Raw genomic sequence first — 19,558 nt, forward strand, 5'->3', positions numbered from 1 at the left:
TCAGGAGACACTATACTGTTAATGTGTTTATCTTGACTTGTTAAAAATCAGTCTTTTCAGTAGACTATAGACCAAACATGATGGCCACTTAATACCTCCATTGCAAACCACAACACCCAAAAGGAGAGAGAGAGAGAGCAAAAGGGAATGCCCTGCCACAGAGGCGGGGGGTTGGGTGGGGGTGGGTGGAGTGGACAGAATGGAGGTTGTGGGAGGGATGCTGGGACCATTGGTGGTAGAGAATGGGCACTGGTGGAGGGATGGGTACTCAATCATTGTATGACAAACGCAAGCATGAAAGTTTGTAAGTCTGTAACTGTACCTCACGGTGATTCACTAATGCTTTTTTTTTTAAATCAGTCTTTTCAAATCAGATGTTTATTTCATTCATCTAAATCTGAAGAACACAGTAGGGTACAGGATAGTTTCCTCTTCCCCAACACAGGAACTTGATTGGGGCTTTAGGTTCTTGTGACCAGGTTTACCAAATCTTGAGAATCAATCAATTGGAATGGAATATGACATGGACAGAAAAAAGTGCCGGTTGAAAACGGTAATTTACCCCAAACCAAGGGCATACAAATATTTGAGTAGCAAATCTATATTTTTTCTAACATAGTGAGTTTATGGTTTCATTTCAATCAGATATCAATAGTAAACATATTCAATATGCCAAACACAGTAACAAGTCTTAAAATGTTACTGGGCCGCTAGAGCAAATCGATGAACAATGGGAGGACAGTGACAGTGACAGTGATCAATGGTAAAATAAATTAGAAACAATAATTTTGAAAATCATCTTGGTATATATGCTATATAAGCATTTTAAATAGAATTTGGAATTTTAGAGAGTTAAAAATCTGTTATATTCCAACCAATAATACAATTGAACAGTAGATTTAGATTCAATTTTAAGCTACAAAGTATGAAATCTTATACGTAAACAACGTGAAAAGTTAGAGACAGCTTGCTACTCACTGTTTTTGAAAATAAACTTATAAGAATATTTAAGTATTTAAAAGGACTTCATTCTTAAGAATTATTTGAAGAGGCACTGCTATTTCAAATGAAAATGAAGTACAATAAGGTCATATATACAAAATGCAAAATATTCACTAAAATGCTTTACTTGATGCTTTGCAAATTTATCCAACTATTAATTGGAATATCATTAGTTAAATTTCAAGGAAATTTAGGAAAACATACCTTCTAAATTTTTATTTTAAGAAATCTAATACTGACTTTAGAAAACTACTGGATATTGTAAGGATTATTGCAGTTTATATAAATATTGAGTCATATTGTATAAATGAAACTACCATATACCAATGGTACATCAATATAAAATTTTATCAAATGAAGCTAAAATCTTTCCTGTTCATTATAGAAGCCCTCTAAATTGCACCTAAGGAGAGCTGAAGAGATAGATAGTACAGCCGGTAGGATGCTTGCCTTGCATGTGGCCAACCTGGAATCTGTCCACAGCACTACATATGGTCCCTGAACCCCACCAAGAATGAACCCTGAGCCTAGAGACAGGAGTAATCCCTGAGCATCTCCAGGGGTATCCCAAAAGCAGAAAAAAGTTAAAGACCCTCCAAGACTAGCAAAATTCATCTTAGTAGCTAAGTTCAGATGTCTGGCATCAAAATTTCTAGGAAAGTATTCAAAAACAATGTACTGAGAATGGCTGTCTCAGTACTTTGGAAAGACCACCAAGCAAACACTGTCCTATGAAGAGTTTTCATTTCTCTTTTCCTTTCACTGGGAACTCGTAAGCCTTTGTCAACGGGATGGAGGGAACAGCTCTGGGGCGGTGGGGGGGGGGGGGGCTTAGCAGCCTTCTTTCCAGGTTCCCGATTCTTGCCTTTGTTCCACAACCAATACCTTGATCTCCTAGAGCTGTTTTCAGATTCTCCATCTCTGCTGACACAATTCCTCAGAGTTTTCCGCTAATATTGGACAGACAATAAGATTTTACAGCAATTTAAAGTGTTCTGGAGAGAGCTAGTTGGCAGACTGGGAAAGCTATCCTGGGCATGGCTGGATTCCAAGGTCTCTGCCTCTGAGCTTCCTTCTAAGCTTTCTCCTCGCTGTCGGCCTGGCTGCAGCCAAAGGTTTAGGTTGTACATTTTCTCATGAGAACACTTCCCTCTGGACTCAAAGTACAGTCTACAAAGACTAAGTCCAATAGAAGCTTTTTCTTTACCCAACTTAACATCTTTCCTAGTAGCGATGGTTTAGGGAAATCCCTATTTCTATTCTTTACATTTCATTCTGGGCTGGAGCAAGCATAGCAGGTAAGCAGTTTTGACCTGGGTTGGATTCCTCCCTTCCTCTTGAAGAGCCCAGCAAGCTACCAAGAGTACCCCACCAGCCTGGCAGAGCCTGGCAAGCTCCTCATGCCATATTCTATATGCCAAAAACAGTGACAAGTCTCAGAATGGAGACATTACTGGTGACTGCTTGAGCAAATCAATGAACAATGAGTGGACAGTCCTACATTTCATTCTGAAAATTTGACTCCTAATGACCCTTACATTACCCTCTCAAGAAATCCTTGATAGCATGTGAATTATGATCACTTGATCACTTGATATCCTGTTACTCATCGATTTGCTCGAGTGGGCACCAGTAATGTCTCCATTTGTCCCTGTGGCATGCTAGTATAGCCCAATGGCGTCTGCTTGTTCTAGGAACACAAAGAGCCTCAAACCGATCCTTCAGGGTCTTGACGAAGAAGTCTGAGCATCTCATAGCTGGGTGGCCACACGGTCTTTTGATGTCCCATGTAATCCAGTCGTAATGGCTCTAGTCCAGCAGTCATCTCCAAATCTCATTACGTGTCCAGCCCATCTGATTTTCGATGCCTTGGCAAATGAGACAGTGTCCCTGATTCTTAACCATTGATGGAGGTCAGAACTCTAGATTCTTTCTCTAATTTGAGTGAAGCATAATACTCCAAGCATAGCTCTTTCGATTCCTCTTTGGGAGACCTGAATAGCATTATCATCCTGTTTTCATAGGTCTCTGAGACGTATGCTAATGCAGGAAGAACAGTGAAATAGAAGAGATGTGCCTGGAGCTGGAGGTTCTCCATCCTCTTGGCTATTTCTTTGACCCTTCTGAAAGTATTCCAAGCCACTCTCTTCCTCCTGCGCAACTCAGGTGCCAGGTCATTCGTCATATTGACTTCTCGACTTAGGTACACATAACTGTTGCATTTAGAGATGTTCATTTGATTGAAAGCGAATGGAATGTCATGAACAAGACTGTTTCTCATAAACATTGTCTTCATGAGATTCAGCTGTAGTCCGACCTTTCCACACTCACGGTCGAATTCGGCCAGGATTTGTGCCGCTTGGCTGATGTTTGGTGTTATGAGAACGATGACATCAGCAAAGTGGAGGTGGTATAGTTGCCAACCATCTATCTTCACTCCCATTCCTTCCCATTCCAGTCATCGCATGATGTTCTTGAGGGTGGCACTGAAGAGTTTTGGTGAAACGGTATCACCCTGCTGAACCTCTCTTTTGACATGGATGATCACTTCTTCATAGAATAGTGAGATCCTGATAGTGAATCTGTAATACAGTTCACAGAGGATCCTGATGTATTGAGTTTGAATGCCCTGTTTGGCTAGGACTTCGATGACTGCTTTCATTTCAACAGAATCAAAGGCCTTCTTTAAATCAGTGAACGTTAGACAGAGTGGCATCTTGAACTCCAAGAAATCTCAATGAGCTTGGGTATAGTATGGATATGGTTGATCGTGTTGAATCCTTTGTGGAACCCTGCTTGCTCACATGGTTGTCTTTCATCTAGTGTTCTGCCAATCCCATTCAGCATGACTCGAGTGAACAGCTTGTAGATGACAGACAATACACAGATTGGATGATAGTTGACAATGTTGTGGATGTCTCCCTTCTTGTGCAGCAGTACAGTCCTGCTGGCTTTCCACTGGGATGGAACCTTGCATTCAGACAGGTAACATATGATGTGCAAGTGTACTGATGAGTACTGACAGCAGATTTTTCAGGTGTTCGGGTCTGACCTTGTCTGGGCAAGGTCAGTTCGCTTCTTTACCGATGAAATGGTGTGTTGGATTTCGGAAGGGAGAACATTAGGAATGACATATCCATCCTGCGGAATTTGGCATGTCGGCAGGTGGACGTGGCTATTGAAGAGATCTGAGTAGAAATCATGGATAACCTTCTCCACTGCCCTTCTTGAAGATGTGATAGATCCAACAGGATGTCGGAGGGCAGTCATCTTGGTCTTGTAGTTGGCGAAGGACAGGCAGGCATTGCGAGTGCTTTTCCCAGCTTTTGCCTCATCTGCCAGCACTGCTGCTCTTCTCTCTTTGAGGTCTTCCTTTATCGCTTCTCTGCACTGCTTTGAGCTTTGGACGTTCACTTGCGGTTGCCTGAGGCTTGCACCAAACTACATTGGCAAATAAGCTCAAGAATTTTCGAAGACAGGCGCTATTTGTGTGTGTGTGTGTGTGTGTGTGTGTGTGTGTGTGTGTGTGTGTGTGGCTATCTCTGTCTTGGGGTTCCTCGCACAATCATGGAGGTGCTGAACTAGTAGATCGTATTCCTCATCAATGTTGTCAACAAAGGCATCTTCCCATTTTGCCGTAATAGTGCCAAAGAGCTCCCAGTTGGTGGTCGTTCTGGGAGTTCTTTTCTTAAACTTTGCAGTCCTTTCTCCCCTATCCGTGAAGTAGAATTTTGCACGAAGGTGATGGTGGTCCAATCCTGTTTGGAATTTTGAGACAACAGTGACATTGGTCAGGCTCCCACCAACCACAGATGACCAAGGGATTAAAACCAGGAGCCCCACCCTACCCTGCCCTGTCTGCTTCCACCACCTGCTGGCAACCCAAGGATTCCACACAGAAGACCCACCCTACCTGTATCAGATAAATACCTCACTGGCAGACCTCCACTACCTCCACTACTTCCACTACCCAGCCACTGCCATGCTCCAGGATGCTTTCAGGATGCTCCGGCCGAGACTCACACATGAGTGAAGCCCCACAGAACCAGTTAAGTGTAACTCTGAGACCCTGGACTCCAGGCTCAATGGATTTGGGAACAGAGATCCTTTGCCTGCTCCCACCAACCACAGGTGACCAAGGGATTAAAACTAGGATCCCCACCCTACCCTGCCCTGTCTGCTTCCACCTACAGCTGGGGACCCAGGGATTCCTTCCACACGGAAGACCCACCCTACTGGTACCAGATAAATACCTCACAGACAGACCTCCACTACCTTCACTACCCAGCTGCCACCACGCTCCAGGACACAAAGCGGCTGCGCAACACATCATAACACACTTAATACCCATCTTCCAGGATTTCCGGACAATATTTGATAGGGTTCAAATATGTTTGAACCATGAGAACACCTGTAAGGAAAATTAGAGGCCACCCTAAAAAGCCTCTATCCTTCTTGGAGAGCCTGGCAAGCTACCAGGAGTATCTTGCCCGCACGGCAGAGCCTGGAAAGCTATCAGTGGCGTATTCAATATGCCAAAAACCAGTAAATGCAATGGGTCTCATTCCCGTGACCCTGAAAAAGCCACCAATATGATAGCATTAAGAAAGATGAGGAAGGAGAGGCTGATAAAATCTCAAGGCTGAACTGGGCTGCTAAAATGAAGAACAACAAAAATGACTGTCTTTACTTTCAAAGCACATACGCTGGCATTGGATTCATCCATCAAGGACCTGATGGTACAAGTGCAAAAGATCAAGTATGACATCATTGATCTGACCAAGACAAGAAGGCATCAATCACATCACGCTGATTTCAACACTGGAGAAGAACTTTTCCTCGGAACATGCAACAACAAAAGAGGCGTCAGAGGTATCGGTGTTCTTGTCAACACGATCTTGGCTATGAACATTGGTTCTTTCTAATGCCTAACAACCCAAATCAGATGATCACACTTGAATAGATGTAGCTCACGGCTGGCAGTTTCTATCTTCATTATCTACACACAAACATCCAATTATGATGAAGGAGAAATTGAGAAGTTCTACATGGAGCTGGAGAAGTTCTATAAAGAAGACCACACCTTCTACAAGATCATTGTCTGTGATTTTAATGCCAAGATAGGACCGAGAAGATCAGCCAAAGAACTCCGCATCAGGACCCATGGCCTAGAATGCAATGAACAGGGTGAGAGACTAAGTTCATCAAGTTGACCAAGACCATCCAAGGTTACTCACAGTTCCAGAAGGCTGAATCTAAACATTGGACTTGGGAGTCTCCCAGTGGATGGTTCCACAATGAAATTGACCACATCATATTCAATCGATGGTGAACTATGAATTATAAGAGAAATGCTTGTCTGTGGAACCTGAGTTATTCTGCTTATTCTGTGGGTGTTTCCAAGTCTTAAATGCTGATTTCTTTTTGTGTAACTGTTACTGGTGAGCTGTTTGGTTTTATTTACTAGGGGGAGCAGTATTTCTAAGCTCACCAGAAGCTTTTAAAATTCTAACCCCACAACCACAGGGAAAATCTGCCAGAAAAACTATTCTCTAATCTAATTTTCACTCTACCTATATCTTGTAGCCTCACTCAGTTACATCACACTGGGTTAGAGTGTGTGTGGCAGGGATAGGGGAGGGGGAGTGCTTAAGACTCAGTTTACTATAATTCCTACTAAAATTCCTCAAGTGAGTTTTAGAATCTCTTATGTATTAACAATTAATATTCATGAAGATAGCTAAGTTTTTGAAAATGATTCATCAACTAGGAAAAACTTCCTAAGACTAGTTTGTCATAAGAGAAAACAAACTCAGACTTTCCAACAAAGCCATTGATTCTTGTTTTAATAAGCTCTGATGTACAAAGACACATTACAAACTCCAGAAGACTTATTAGTACTTGAAATATTTTCATGAAGTTCCTAGACCACTGAAGATCTACTAATAATGAATATGTCTGTTTTATTAATTGAAGGCAAAATTTTGATGGACAATGGGACTGAAATTTTCCTGGGAGTCAATTTATAATGTTTGATTTAGAATATATGGTCACCAGTCAGGATGGCATCGCAAAGTAAGATACCTTCAAGATCATTCAAGATATTCTTGATTGTGCTTTGGAGCCTGGAGGGGCATCTCAGGGCAGACAGACAGTGGGGTGTTCTGAGGTCCTGCTGTGCAGTAAGTGACATGGTTGCAAGCAGGGTAGGGAGAAGAAATACTCAGTTTCCCTGTAAAAAATAATTGAGAATATTGAATGGAGGTGAAGAGCTAAGAGAAAGAGCATCAGAAAGCAGTGAAACAGAAATAGAGAAATATGGGACAGATGATTTCTCAAGTTAGGAACATATTTAGGACATAAATCTAAGAGTTAGAGATGTGAGCAATGTTAGATTGTTTAAAAAATATCCTAAGAGCAGTTTACAGCCCAAGGAATGCAGTTCTCTGTAAACAATGGAAATGCCTTATGTTTTCCATTGGAATGATACACATGCCTAGTAGGATCTACTGCTGTATATTAATGGTTTTATCATTGCATCTAGTGAAAAATAAATGAATTTTAAAATTGGTTAAATTGATTAATAAATTTAATTGTTACTTTAGTTTATGTTCTGAGCTTTAAGCTATTGAATTCTTTGAAGGACAGTATTTCCATTTTCTCTAGAGATGTACAACTAGAATCATTTTCATCTCCTGTTCTAAAATTTCTAAAATTTTCCAAACTGTTTTCTATACAAAATTTCATTCAAAACACTTGATATTTAAGTTAGCATTAGAATGAAATTCTAAGAAAATCAGTAGCTGAAGTATTGCAGAATTCTACAAATCTGCCATGACAGTATTAAAGCAATATCACCTGCAATTTACAAATAAAATGATTTTGACATGTTAAACTTAAACGATTTTAGGGAAATAGAAGTCCTCATTGCTTAAGAGACTGAAAAAGTAGTGTGTGTAGAGGCTGGACTTTTCAAATATGCAACTTCATTCCCCTGAGAGCTTTATGCTGTCCTGATAGGTTGCAGAGTAAGACACTGTGGGAAGTCAAGGATGTGGAACCCAGCAAAACTGCATCTCACTCTGAAACTCATGCTTACCCTCTCCTGCTTACCCTCCTCCATTGCCTCTTAGTATCTTTTGCTTAAGTCTGAACCTTAACATTATTGCAATAATGTAGTTTGCTTGTACCAATAACTTTCTTGTCAGGAGACATCTGTTCTGTTATGAAAAGTCTCTCCTAGTAAAGCATCAATCATGTCTCACTTGTAAAGCAAAACACATTTTTGGGGTCCCTAGAGGACAAAATACTGCTGAGAAAACAAACTGCACCGAAATATTAACTGTGGCATATTAATCTATGTATTTTGAGCATTTTGTATTTGTCTACTGTTACTGCCATGTGATTCTGACAGAATGCGCTCCTGACCTCTTGTCTCTGAAACCACAGAGGGCTCGTCAATGTCCTCCCTAAAAGCATTATAATGGGCTGATTGCCACAGAGAGCCACATCATGAGAATATAATGCTGCATTTTAGGACACTTGGCTTCCTTGTGCTAAAAACATGATGGTTAAAACTCTTGCAAATCTCTGCACAACATCCCAAACTATTCTCAAGTTACTTGGGAAGTGAGGCATTTGTCTAGGTGTTGCTAAAAAACAAGATACTGTCTGTCCTGTATATATATATATATATCTGTATATATGTATATATATGTATATATATATGTATATATCTGCATGGTGAACATGAACTTCTTGATATTTGGATGACATGCTCACCATATACGTTTAAAAGAGTATTCTCTGCTTTGTGACCCAGAGGATCGCTTTCTTAAGCTCCAATCATTCTTGCATATGATAGTATATATTTAGTGAATTGGAGATATATTACTCTTTGCTTCCATCAAAGCTGGAAGTCAGGTATAAGAGAAAAATTGATGTATGTTGTGTAAATACTTTTGCAAATGAAAGTTGCCTCAACTGTTGCCAGAGCTAAAAGCAAAGCTATTCATTAGGGTCCATCAAGGAAAACAAACTTGGAATAAGTATTTCAAACAGAAGGTTTGATACAAAGAACTTAGAAGGATTGGAAGGGGAAAAAAGCAACAGAGAAGACGAACCAAGTAGGTGAAAAGCATAAAGATATCAGGAGTCTCCTGAAAGCTCCATGACCAGAACGTACACTTGTAACTTTCTCTAGGGATACTGAAGATTTTAGTGCCATAAACACCAAGGAGAGGGACATTAGCTGGTTGGCCTGCAGGCAGTTTGTTCCGCTCTGTTCAGCAACACCTAGCGATGTCCACTTGTGGGAAGCAGAATCCCACTTATGAGAAGTAGGAACATTTCTCAGTTCCTACCTTCTAGTCTTCTGACTGTGCTTTCAGATGACAAAACTATAATATGAATCCAGCGTGGCCGGAAATGCAGATTTTAGACCCCCAACCCCAAAAGACAAGGCAGAAAGCAGAGGGGCAGTTATGGAACAGGAGACAGACGAGTAAACAGGACATGTGCCCAGACAGAGGCAGGTGGTTAACGTTTTGCATCCATAATATCAGATGATAACTAAATCTTTTAAAATCATAGATAAGGTCAGAGATGTGACTCATGGAAGAACAATTGCTTGTAGATATGTATGTGGTTATGGGTTTTATGCCTGGCATTTCAAAATCACAGCAACAACAATAACAAGCAAACAACAAAATGCACTTAGGGTAAAGGGAACTACAATAAACTATTTCTCAGTGTACATATTTCTTCCTTTCCAAAGAAAATTGTCTTTAGGCCATGTTGGTTTCATGAAAGTCCTATGTTATCCTGTCCATACTAATCTATAGAAAGTTAGGATAATTTAATTTCACCTTTACAACAGATAATAAATAGAAAAAATAGCATTCAGGACTTTACAGCAGCTGTTACAGAGGTAGCACATATGCTGAGCATCAAGAAGGGGCCCCAAAACTTCTTCCCTAGAACTTTCTATAGGATGAACATTCACCTCAGCACTCTGGTTTTTGGACTATGCTAGTGTTGTCCTAGGTCCTTTGTGGATTCTAGCATAATCCGCTTTTGGGATTCTGGAAAGGATCCAATAAGTTCTATATGAATTAATGTTATTTTCTTTTATATGCCTCTCTAGAAAATAGGAATGTCTACATTTAAGAATTGGTATATAAAGGAACCCTTTATAGCATCTTGTCACTTTGTAGAAACAAAGACCCGGGAGCTCTTAAAATTTATTACTCCTTGGGGAGGTGGGAGTCCTCTCAAGATGTGCTCAGGGATTTAGGGGATCACTCCTTTGAATACTTGGTCAAGTTGGTCACAGATTTAAATTTTAGGGTCCAACGATAAGGTATTGCTAGGGCTGTTGGTTTCAAGGACTGTAGGGACAATTCTGGCAATGTTTAGGGATCATATGATGCTGGGGATTAAATTGGGATCTCCCACATGCATATAATGCACGGCTGACCTCTATGATATCTCCATAGTCCCTTAATTTATTATTTTATGTTCTCAAGTAATACTTCATTACATTCTTCTTGCAAGACATTAAAATTGATAGATGTAGGCTATTTGTTCTTTGATTATCAAACCAATCCGTGTCACTTTTTAAAAAGAAGTAGCTGCAATTTGATGTGTATCCAAAGAAGCAGAAATATCCTTCTCTATGGAACATGACTAAATAAAATACAGCATCATTACACTATGGATAATTTTTGCTGGTTTTAAAAAGAACAAAATTGATAAATATGTTAAGTTTGAATAAAAAGTGAAAATTGTATTCATACAATATATATGCGATCTGTTTAGTTGATGAGTTTTCTAAAGAAACTAAAAATGCAATCTTATGCTAACTCCAGAATGTGTTTCTACTGTCTAACGCAGCCTCTTCTCCCTGCACTATTTCTGATTCCCAAGAATTAACATCTATTTTAGCCCTTCAGACCTTTCTTCTTTTCTTCTTTCCTTCCTTCCTTCTTTTCTTCTTTCCTTCCTTCCTTCCTTCTTTCCTCCCTTCTTTCCTTCCCTCTCTCTCCCTCCCTCCCTCCTATGTTCCATCTCTCCCTCTTTACTTTCTTCCTTAACCCTCCTCTTCTCCCTTCATTCTTTCCTTCCTTTACTCCTTCTTCCCTCTTTCCTTCCCTCTCTCCTTTGCTTTTATCTTCTTCCTTCCTTCCTTAAATCTTAATAGACTCCCATGCAAACAATAAAAGTATCAGCAAAATGAGAAATTCTGTAATGGATATTTATTCATTTTCAGTAACATTTTCTTAGGACTTCTAGAAGTGAATATTTACAAAAGCATAATTGAATAAAGTGCAAAAATATTCAGTTACTTGAATATCATTGGTAATTCAGAGAATTGAAGATGATCTGACTTGCTTTATGCTGTCTCACCCCTAAAAAAGACCTGATATACACATTTTGGTCAAGGATTTTATATAGACTATGTTACCAAGAAGCAGCATTGAGAGATAGGTACAGTGGAACCAGGAAGATTAAAATATCAGTATACTATGTGTTATTGAGTTGATCCTCAAAGCATATGACAGAGGCTTGATTTCATCATCACTTTTTGAGAACTTTTATGAAGAACTCTCAGGATTGTCTATATAAATAACACTCCCTGTCAATATCTTACTTTCCATTTTCAAGTATTGTCCTGCAGATGGGCAAGTCTTCTGTAGGCGTGGTTATGTATGTATGAGTCACAATCATTCAAATATTCATACTACCTGGTTGCAAAAGATGGGGGAAAGGAGTCAAAGAAAATTAGCAAATGTGTAAAAAAAAAGGCATTGCCGGTTTTACCTATACAAAGATCATGGGTGATTGCATGGAACTGATCACTGGGTGGTAACTCAGCATGAAGGCAGGATACAAGGAGTATCAAATCTTGGATTCTTGAAAACTCAACATCTATCTCTGTGGACACATATTGGTGGGTGAATGTGAGTTCTATTTCATATGTACTAAGCAATTTGATGGGTCTTTTTTCCCCCTACCCTATTGTATTAGAGGGTGAAGATATTCTAATGGGCATGCATTTAAAATATTCTATAATAAGTTCACTAAATAATAAATTCAAAAGGCCCTTTTTGAGAACAGAAACTATGTTTTATTTGTTTTATCATTTGTAGAATTAGGAGAAGGAAAGGCCTGGCACTCAATGAAATTGAGAGACATATTTTCAAAGAAACTTAAAAGTAAAATGGTAAGTCAAAGCCAATTGTGCCCTCTATTCCCTCACAACTTAGAGACGTAAACACCTCTTGAATATCTACTTCTCTTTTTCTTTTAATGAGTATGAAGGCAGATAGGATTGGTGACAGTAAGCCACAGTGGTGTAGAATGAAATATTTTGTCACAATAAGCTATAGTTTATTTTTTAAATGCATCTGCTGACCCCATTGCATGACTTTGCATGACTTTCATTCAAGTCCAGGCTTTGTTTTCTTCCCTTGGTTTTCTGGTCTCGTTCTTCCCTCAGTGTGTTCATAAACTCTCAGTTATTTCCTCTTCTTGTGCTCAGTCTGCTCAGCTCCTATTTTATATGATAGCATAACACAGCTGTGAGTTTCACAAGGGACAAGAAGTTATGGAGTAGTATCTGAAACGTGCTGTGATCCACCCTGAGTTTGATATATTCCTGCCACTCACTCCTCAGCACATGGGCAAGATATCAGAAAAAGTCATCACTTCAATAAGAATAGCACATGCGAGCCTAATACCCTTAATACTGCGACTCCACTTGCTCACAGAGAGGGTCTGAGAAGGACCTTGGCTTCTCCTGCTGTTGCTTTGTTTACACCATTCTAACTTGATATTTTTATCTGTTTGCAAAGTGGTGCAAAATGTTTACATTGCAGTGACCTGGTTTCTGTGGATCTGGAATTGCTGCTTGCAGTAGAATGTTTCCTAATCTTCCATGAAGCTCTAATCATTTGCATTTAGTCAGACCTCCCTTCCAGTTGCCCAGGGGGGTCTGAAGTAGGACTCCTCTCTTCTACCAGTCTTGTTCTCTTTTTTGTCTTTCTTAAAGTGTGTCTAGAAAAGAACCTATGTATTAGAATTCTTCTCTTATACTTTTGATGTAATTGAAACACCATGTTTGTCTGAAAATGTGTACTTTCGGCTCTTAGAACTTGCAAGTTGTCCTGCACATAAAATAGCAGAAAATAGACTGATGGAACCTCTGACTCGTGACAATTTTCTATAAACTATTGTGTTCACCAAAGTGCTTATATCAAATCTTTGAATCCTGGACATATCCCTGGAAAAAAGAACCATATTTCTCTACATTTTGAACTGCACACACACACACACACACACACCACACACACACACACACCACACACACACACACAGAGTTGTGCTGGTGTTGAACCCTGGGCCCTGCACAGACAAAGCTCTGCTGCAAAGCTTCAGACCTATGCTGACAAATGCACACCGAATTTAAAATTTTCATTGATTAATTTTACTTCAAAGGCACACTGTAGGATAACATTGGTTTGCCCTTCCTCCCTGGCTGCAGGGAGCTTGGGTTTGTTGATTGCTCCCCCAACCTCTTAATTACCTTTGCCTCTTGATCAGACTATGCTGGCTTGTAAATATTGTTTTTCTCGTCTCCTTAATGTCCTTTGCATGGTAAGTTACTTCAGAGCAATTGCTTGTTGTATGGACACAGGAAAACAGTTAAATAGACATGCTTTTGTAACTTGGGAGTTAGTTGACTCCAGATAACACTACCTCCTGGACATCTGCTCTCTAGATGTAAGCCTCAGTTGCCCTTACTTCCTAGATTCCCCAAAGCAAGATCCTGATGAGAGGCTGGATGGACTCAGGGCAAGCTGTGAGCTACCCTGGCATCAAAATGGGCCAGGCCAAAGTGCCATAGTACTTAACTATAGGTTAAGAGCATGGTCATGGACAATTTCTGTCATGATTCAAAAAGTAATAACTAGATTCAGACCCTGCTAGGCCTAGGAATGATTAAATCGGCCTGAGCACTGTAGTCTGAGGCTGTGGTGAGACGTCCCCAGGAGAGTCACCCTACAAGCCTAATTGTGTTTATTACTTGTGTCCATACAGAATGGCAATTAGGAAACAGAAGTAAGATGTTAATTAAGTTACTGGTCTAAGGAGAGGAGAAACACACCTTAAGTTCTGTTTTGTTCTCATGGGCTTCAGGTAGTTAGGAAGGCTTGATAAATATTTTGATTACCCTTGGGGAGGCCCCATGGAGGTGTGGTTTTGGGAGGCATAGTTAGAAAAGAGATGCTAAGGGTAGTTGCTGGGGAGAGAGAGTGGGAGAGTGGGAGACAGACAAAGCTGCGGGCAGAGTTGCTGGGGAGAGTGAGAGTCAGAGTTAGTGAGTGAAAGTTGGAGAGAATTGCTGTGGAGAGTTGGAGGCAAGTTGGGGAGAGCACTGTGAGAGTTGGGGAGAGAGTTTGGGAAAGACGGAGATGGAATTAACAGCAACTCATCACCAACCAGCATGGCCCTTGTTCCTCCTTCGTTGACCCATGGCAATGGCCGTCCTTGTTGGGGAAGCGGTTCGAGAGTACCTAGCATAGGGGCGAGAGAGAGTCACCCAGAGAACCCTCAAACATCCATTAATGTGTGATCACTCCTAGCATCACCTGATCTAAAAGGTGCTTACACAGGCACCATGACTGACAGCACTGTTGATGACAGGGCTTCAAGCGTACAACATGCATCCTCCACCAGTATGCTTCTCTCCATCACTGGCAGATACTTCTGGCTCTGTGCTCTAGAATAACTTTTGGTAGTGTTCAGGGGACCATAGGTGAGGATCAAACCAGGGTTGGCTCTGTGCAAGCCAACCTTTACCTTCATCAACACCCTTTGTCCATTCTAGTTCTCCAGTTCCTTTGATTTTAACAGAACATTATCGTGAAAATTCCGGAAGAAGTTTTCCCTCTTGGGGGAAACTCTATAATCTACCATACCTTACTCCAATCTAGTAAGAAGAAAATAAAGATATCCTTTGAGAATTGATAGGATTTTTGATAAGTTGATAAGTCTGTAATTAATAATTGATGATTCTGTAATTAATGTGACAGCACTGAGGGCGAGGGTGTCACAGTTGCCACATAGACAGCACACATAAAAAACATGCACACAACTTGGAAGGAACTAGAGGCTATCCTACTGAATGAAGTCAGGCAGCAGGAAAGGGAGAAATACAGAATCAACGATCGATCTCATTTGTTGGACTTAAAGATATATGGCAAAGTAGCAACAAGAGGCCAAAGGAAATCTAATGGGAGAGTTGATTGACAGAACTGAATTGAGAAGGTGTTGAAAGGGAGGCATGTTGGGGTCCGTGGGAGAGAGTGGTGATACAAATACATTGTCGATGAATTTGCTGTTGGAATTTTGTGCATGAGAAACCAATATTAATAATATTGTAAGTCACAGAATCTCAAACAATGAAAATTAAAAAAAAATCTTTAAAATAGTTTTTAAAGAGACGCACACATATAGGCACTCCCCCTGGGCTCTGCTTAGTTCTACCTTCCATCTCTTGACATCATTTTTAAAGCAATACACACTGAACAAGGCATCAGATGAATGTCACTATACGTTTTTGATGGTTTCAATCCTGAACTCTTTTCCTAAATTTAAATTCACTATCAGAAAAAGCTCTGAAATAGAAGTCACATGATCCATGTGCAAATAAAATATGATAAGTCACTTATTTTCTATGGACCTCAGACTCCTCACTGGTAAAATGAAACAACTGGGTTATGTGATCTCTAGGGATTATCACATCTATCATTTGTTGCTGCAACATACATTCTGATGAAATTTAAAAAAACCATGACGCATGAGTTATGAAACAGATACATCAGTTTTATATGCATATTAGTTTCAGGTAGAAGTCTTTTAAATTAATTAAAGGTATCTCCTTTTGATGGGCTGGAGTGATAGCACAGCAGGTCGGGAGTTTGTTTTGCATGCAGCCAACCCGGGTTTGATTCCTCCATCCCTCTTGAAGGGCCCAGCCAGCTACCAAGAGTGTACTGCCAGCACGGCAGAGCCTGGCAAGCTCCCTGTGGCTTATTCTATATGTGAAAAACAGTAACAACAAGTCTCACAATGGGGATGTTACTGGTGCCCGCTTGAGCAAATAAATAAACAACAGGATGACAGTTACCTCCCTTTGACAATTTTTATAGAAAAATAATAGTATCATTTGAGTTCTGTGATATATTCTAAAAAGAGATATCTTTTTTTTCCTTTTTGGGTCACATCCGGTGATACACAGATACACAGGGGTTACTCCTGGCTCATGCACTCAGAAATTACTCCTGGCAGTGTTTGGGGGACTATATGGGATGCTGGGAATTGAATCTGGATCAGCTGCTTCTAGCGGCTGTAGTATTGCTCCAGCCCCAGGGGATATCACTTTTGTTGGATAACAAAAGCAAATGTGAATGCGCTGCATGCCCACAGTTTGAACTCACAACTTTTTCTTTGTTTTTTTGTTTGTTTGTTTGTTTGTTTTCAGATCACAGCTGGCAATGGTCAGGGCTTACTTCTGGCTCTGGGATAATTCCTGACTGAGCTCAGGGGTGCTGGGTCTTGAAACTTGTCACCAGCATGCAAAGGAAGCTCCCTGCTATACTATACCACTAGTCCTAGAAATATTTCAAAATTATGGAACAACATTTATTTTAAAATTCATATTAAAAATATTTTAAAAGTATATAACTTATTGGTATTTAGGATAAATATATAAACCTTAAATGAATTGTGACAAAGTAAAAAGTGTGTGTGTGTGTGTGTTTATATTGCAGTTTTGAAAGAATAATAAAGTTTTCTAATGAGACATGGCTGTTGATTTTAGCTCCAAAATTGAAATTTTTGATGGCAAAAAGTTAGAAAACAATTTGATAAGTATAGGGAGGTATAGTAATCAAACGTTATTGAAATAGGAAGTAGCTACAAAGAGAGAGCAAAACTTAAGAGTTTAGCATGAGTTTAATTATTAAAATCTTATGTGCAGGTCTGGAGTGATAGTACAATGGGTAAGGCATTTGCCTTGCACACACCTGACAGGTTCAATCCCTGGTACCCTATATGGTTCCCCAAGCCCTCCAGGAATAGTTCCTGAGTGCAAAGCCAGAAATTACCCCTGAGCACTAACTTGTGGCCCAAAAAAACAAAAAAGAGAAAAAATACGTGCTTTATGAAATAACTTGAGTCTGATTCAAGTTATTTCATAAGGCAATGAAAAAACAGGAGAGATTCAGAAAGGGGAAAATCATGATAAAGCAAGCATTTCAAGCTCCCTTGGAAGAAAATTGAGCTGGAAGGAAGAAAACCAATTAGCTGGCATTACAATAACCCAAGTGAAAGATGATAAGGGCCTAACCCAGAGAGTTGCTGTGACATATTGGATAAGACATATTGAAGTATATTACTTAGATTACACGGAGTGATAGAGGATGGAAGACTCATGGATGACTCCCAGCTGTATGACTATTGTTTTAGAGATTGGATGGATAATAATGTTTGTAATGAGAGAAGACTTAGAGAAAAATGGGCATTATTTTCGAGTGTTAAGATACAAATTCAGTTTTTATACACATATTTTGAAATGCCCTGGGGCACTTGAAGAGAACCTAATAGATAGACACATATCTAACAGATAGTTACCTCAAGTTCATAGAACTTTTTTGTTTAAAATTATATGTTTACATGGCATCAGCTCTTTAGAAGTGAGTATAGTTTGTTTAAAATGAAAAATACAGCCTTACATAGAAGGCTGTGAAGTTCTGAACCAAAATATTGCTGCACCAAGACCTTGATGCAAAATTATAAGAGGAAAAATGATAAAATCTTCATTCCAATATCTAGGAGTGTAAGATGTGAGGACTTAGAACAATATAATTTTAAAGAGAGTTGGCAAAAGGGTGGGGGGTATATCACAGCAAAGTATTTTGAGATGATGTAGAGACTTGTTTTAGGATTTGGCAATATTGAGATATCAGTGACCTTTGCTAGAATGATTGAAGTGAAACCAGATTGTCTTAAGTGGATGAGATATAAGCAAGTGAGAACGACGATTTTATGTGATTTTTTCCCCCCAGAAATTGTAGCTGAGGGAAAAGAAAGAATAGCTAGTTGGGGAAAAGGAGGCAGGGTTTAAAAGTTGAGGAAAATGTACTTTGTTTTAAATGTTGTTGTGAGTTTGTATATACTTGATTCTATGAGAGAATGAAATGAAAGGAGGAAATGGGAAGTAAAGGAGGGAAGGAGAAAGAAAATAATGAGGGAAGAAAAGAAGAAAGAGGGGGGAAAGAAGAGAGGTAGTGAGGTAGGGAGGAAAGGAGGGAAGGATGAAAGGAAGGATGAAGGAAGGGAGGAGAGAGGGGGAGGGAGAAGAAAAGGAAGGAAGGGAAGGAGAAAGGTGGGGATCATGGAAAGGAAGGGGGAAGGAGGCAGGGAGAAAGGGAGGGAGGGTCATATTTATGAACTGCTAGTATTTGTCAGTTTTGAGACTATTTGGGACTAGGTAATAATTTTTTGTGCATTGGCATGTTGGAATAGGGGTATGGTCGAAGTCATGTACTGCGGATACATAGCAGAATTCATTTTCTCTACATACTGAATTTCAGTAGCACTTCACATAACAACCAAAAACATATATAGGCATTGCTAAATATCAAGGAAGGGAGGAAGCTTAGTCTTGATTGGAAATCAATAGGTTAAAAAAAGGCAGTAGAAATAAGATTGGCCATGAAAGAGAAGAGAAAAAACAATGCCCTTTCCTAGAACAGGAGGAGGTCTGGTATTCAGAACAGAAGCAAAATGCGTCCTTTGTACCAGAAAGACATCTTCTTCTCACATCCAAATCAAGGCCAGAAAGAACATAGGAGTGTCTGAAATCTGAAATTTGCATCTGGGGTTTAGCACTGCTAAGGAAATCAAAGAGCGAGTTCTATTTCCTCTGTGAGTTAAGGAGATGATGAGGTCATCTTGTAAAAATGATCTGGTGGCAAGCTAAGTGGGAGGAATAAGGAAGTGGTTATCAGTCAGGATGATAAAGCTGAACTGTATGTAGAAGGGATAGAAGGGATGAATTTTTTTAAGTACGTAAGGATGTAATCAAAACTATAAATTTTGAAAGCATGAATGTGAATGAGCTCCAGTTCTAATGCATGATTGTTTTTCTTCTATTCACATCTAGCCCTTTGGTTAAACATATTAAATGGACTGCATATGATTGCTAAAAAATTAAGGAAGATGGCATAATATAATAGGCTGGATCACAGAGAGAGACTAATCATATAATTTAGTGGGTTAGTGGAAAAATGCTGTCTGTAGTTTAGTAGTTTTTAACCATCGGTAAATCAATAAATTCTAAAATAGTATTTCTCTCCTTAACTTTAAAAATGATATCTTAACATTTAAATAATATCAAGTATATATCATATTTAAAATATCTTTTGGGAGTTTTATTCTATAATCTCCTCCTATTTACCTAATAAACTAATTTTTAATTTATTATCTG

This window comes from Sorex fumeus, unplaced genomic scaffold, assembly GCF_029834395.1.
Source record: "Sorex fumeus unplaced genomic scaffold, SorFum_2.1 ptg000024l, whole genome shotgun sequence".
Classification (NCBI taxonomy): domain Eukaryota; kingdom Metazoa; phylum Chordata; class Mammalia; order Eulipotyphla; family Soricidae; genus Sorex; species Sorex fumeus.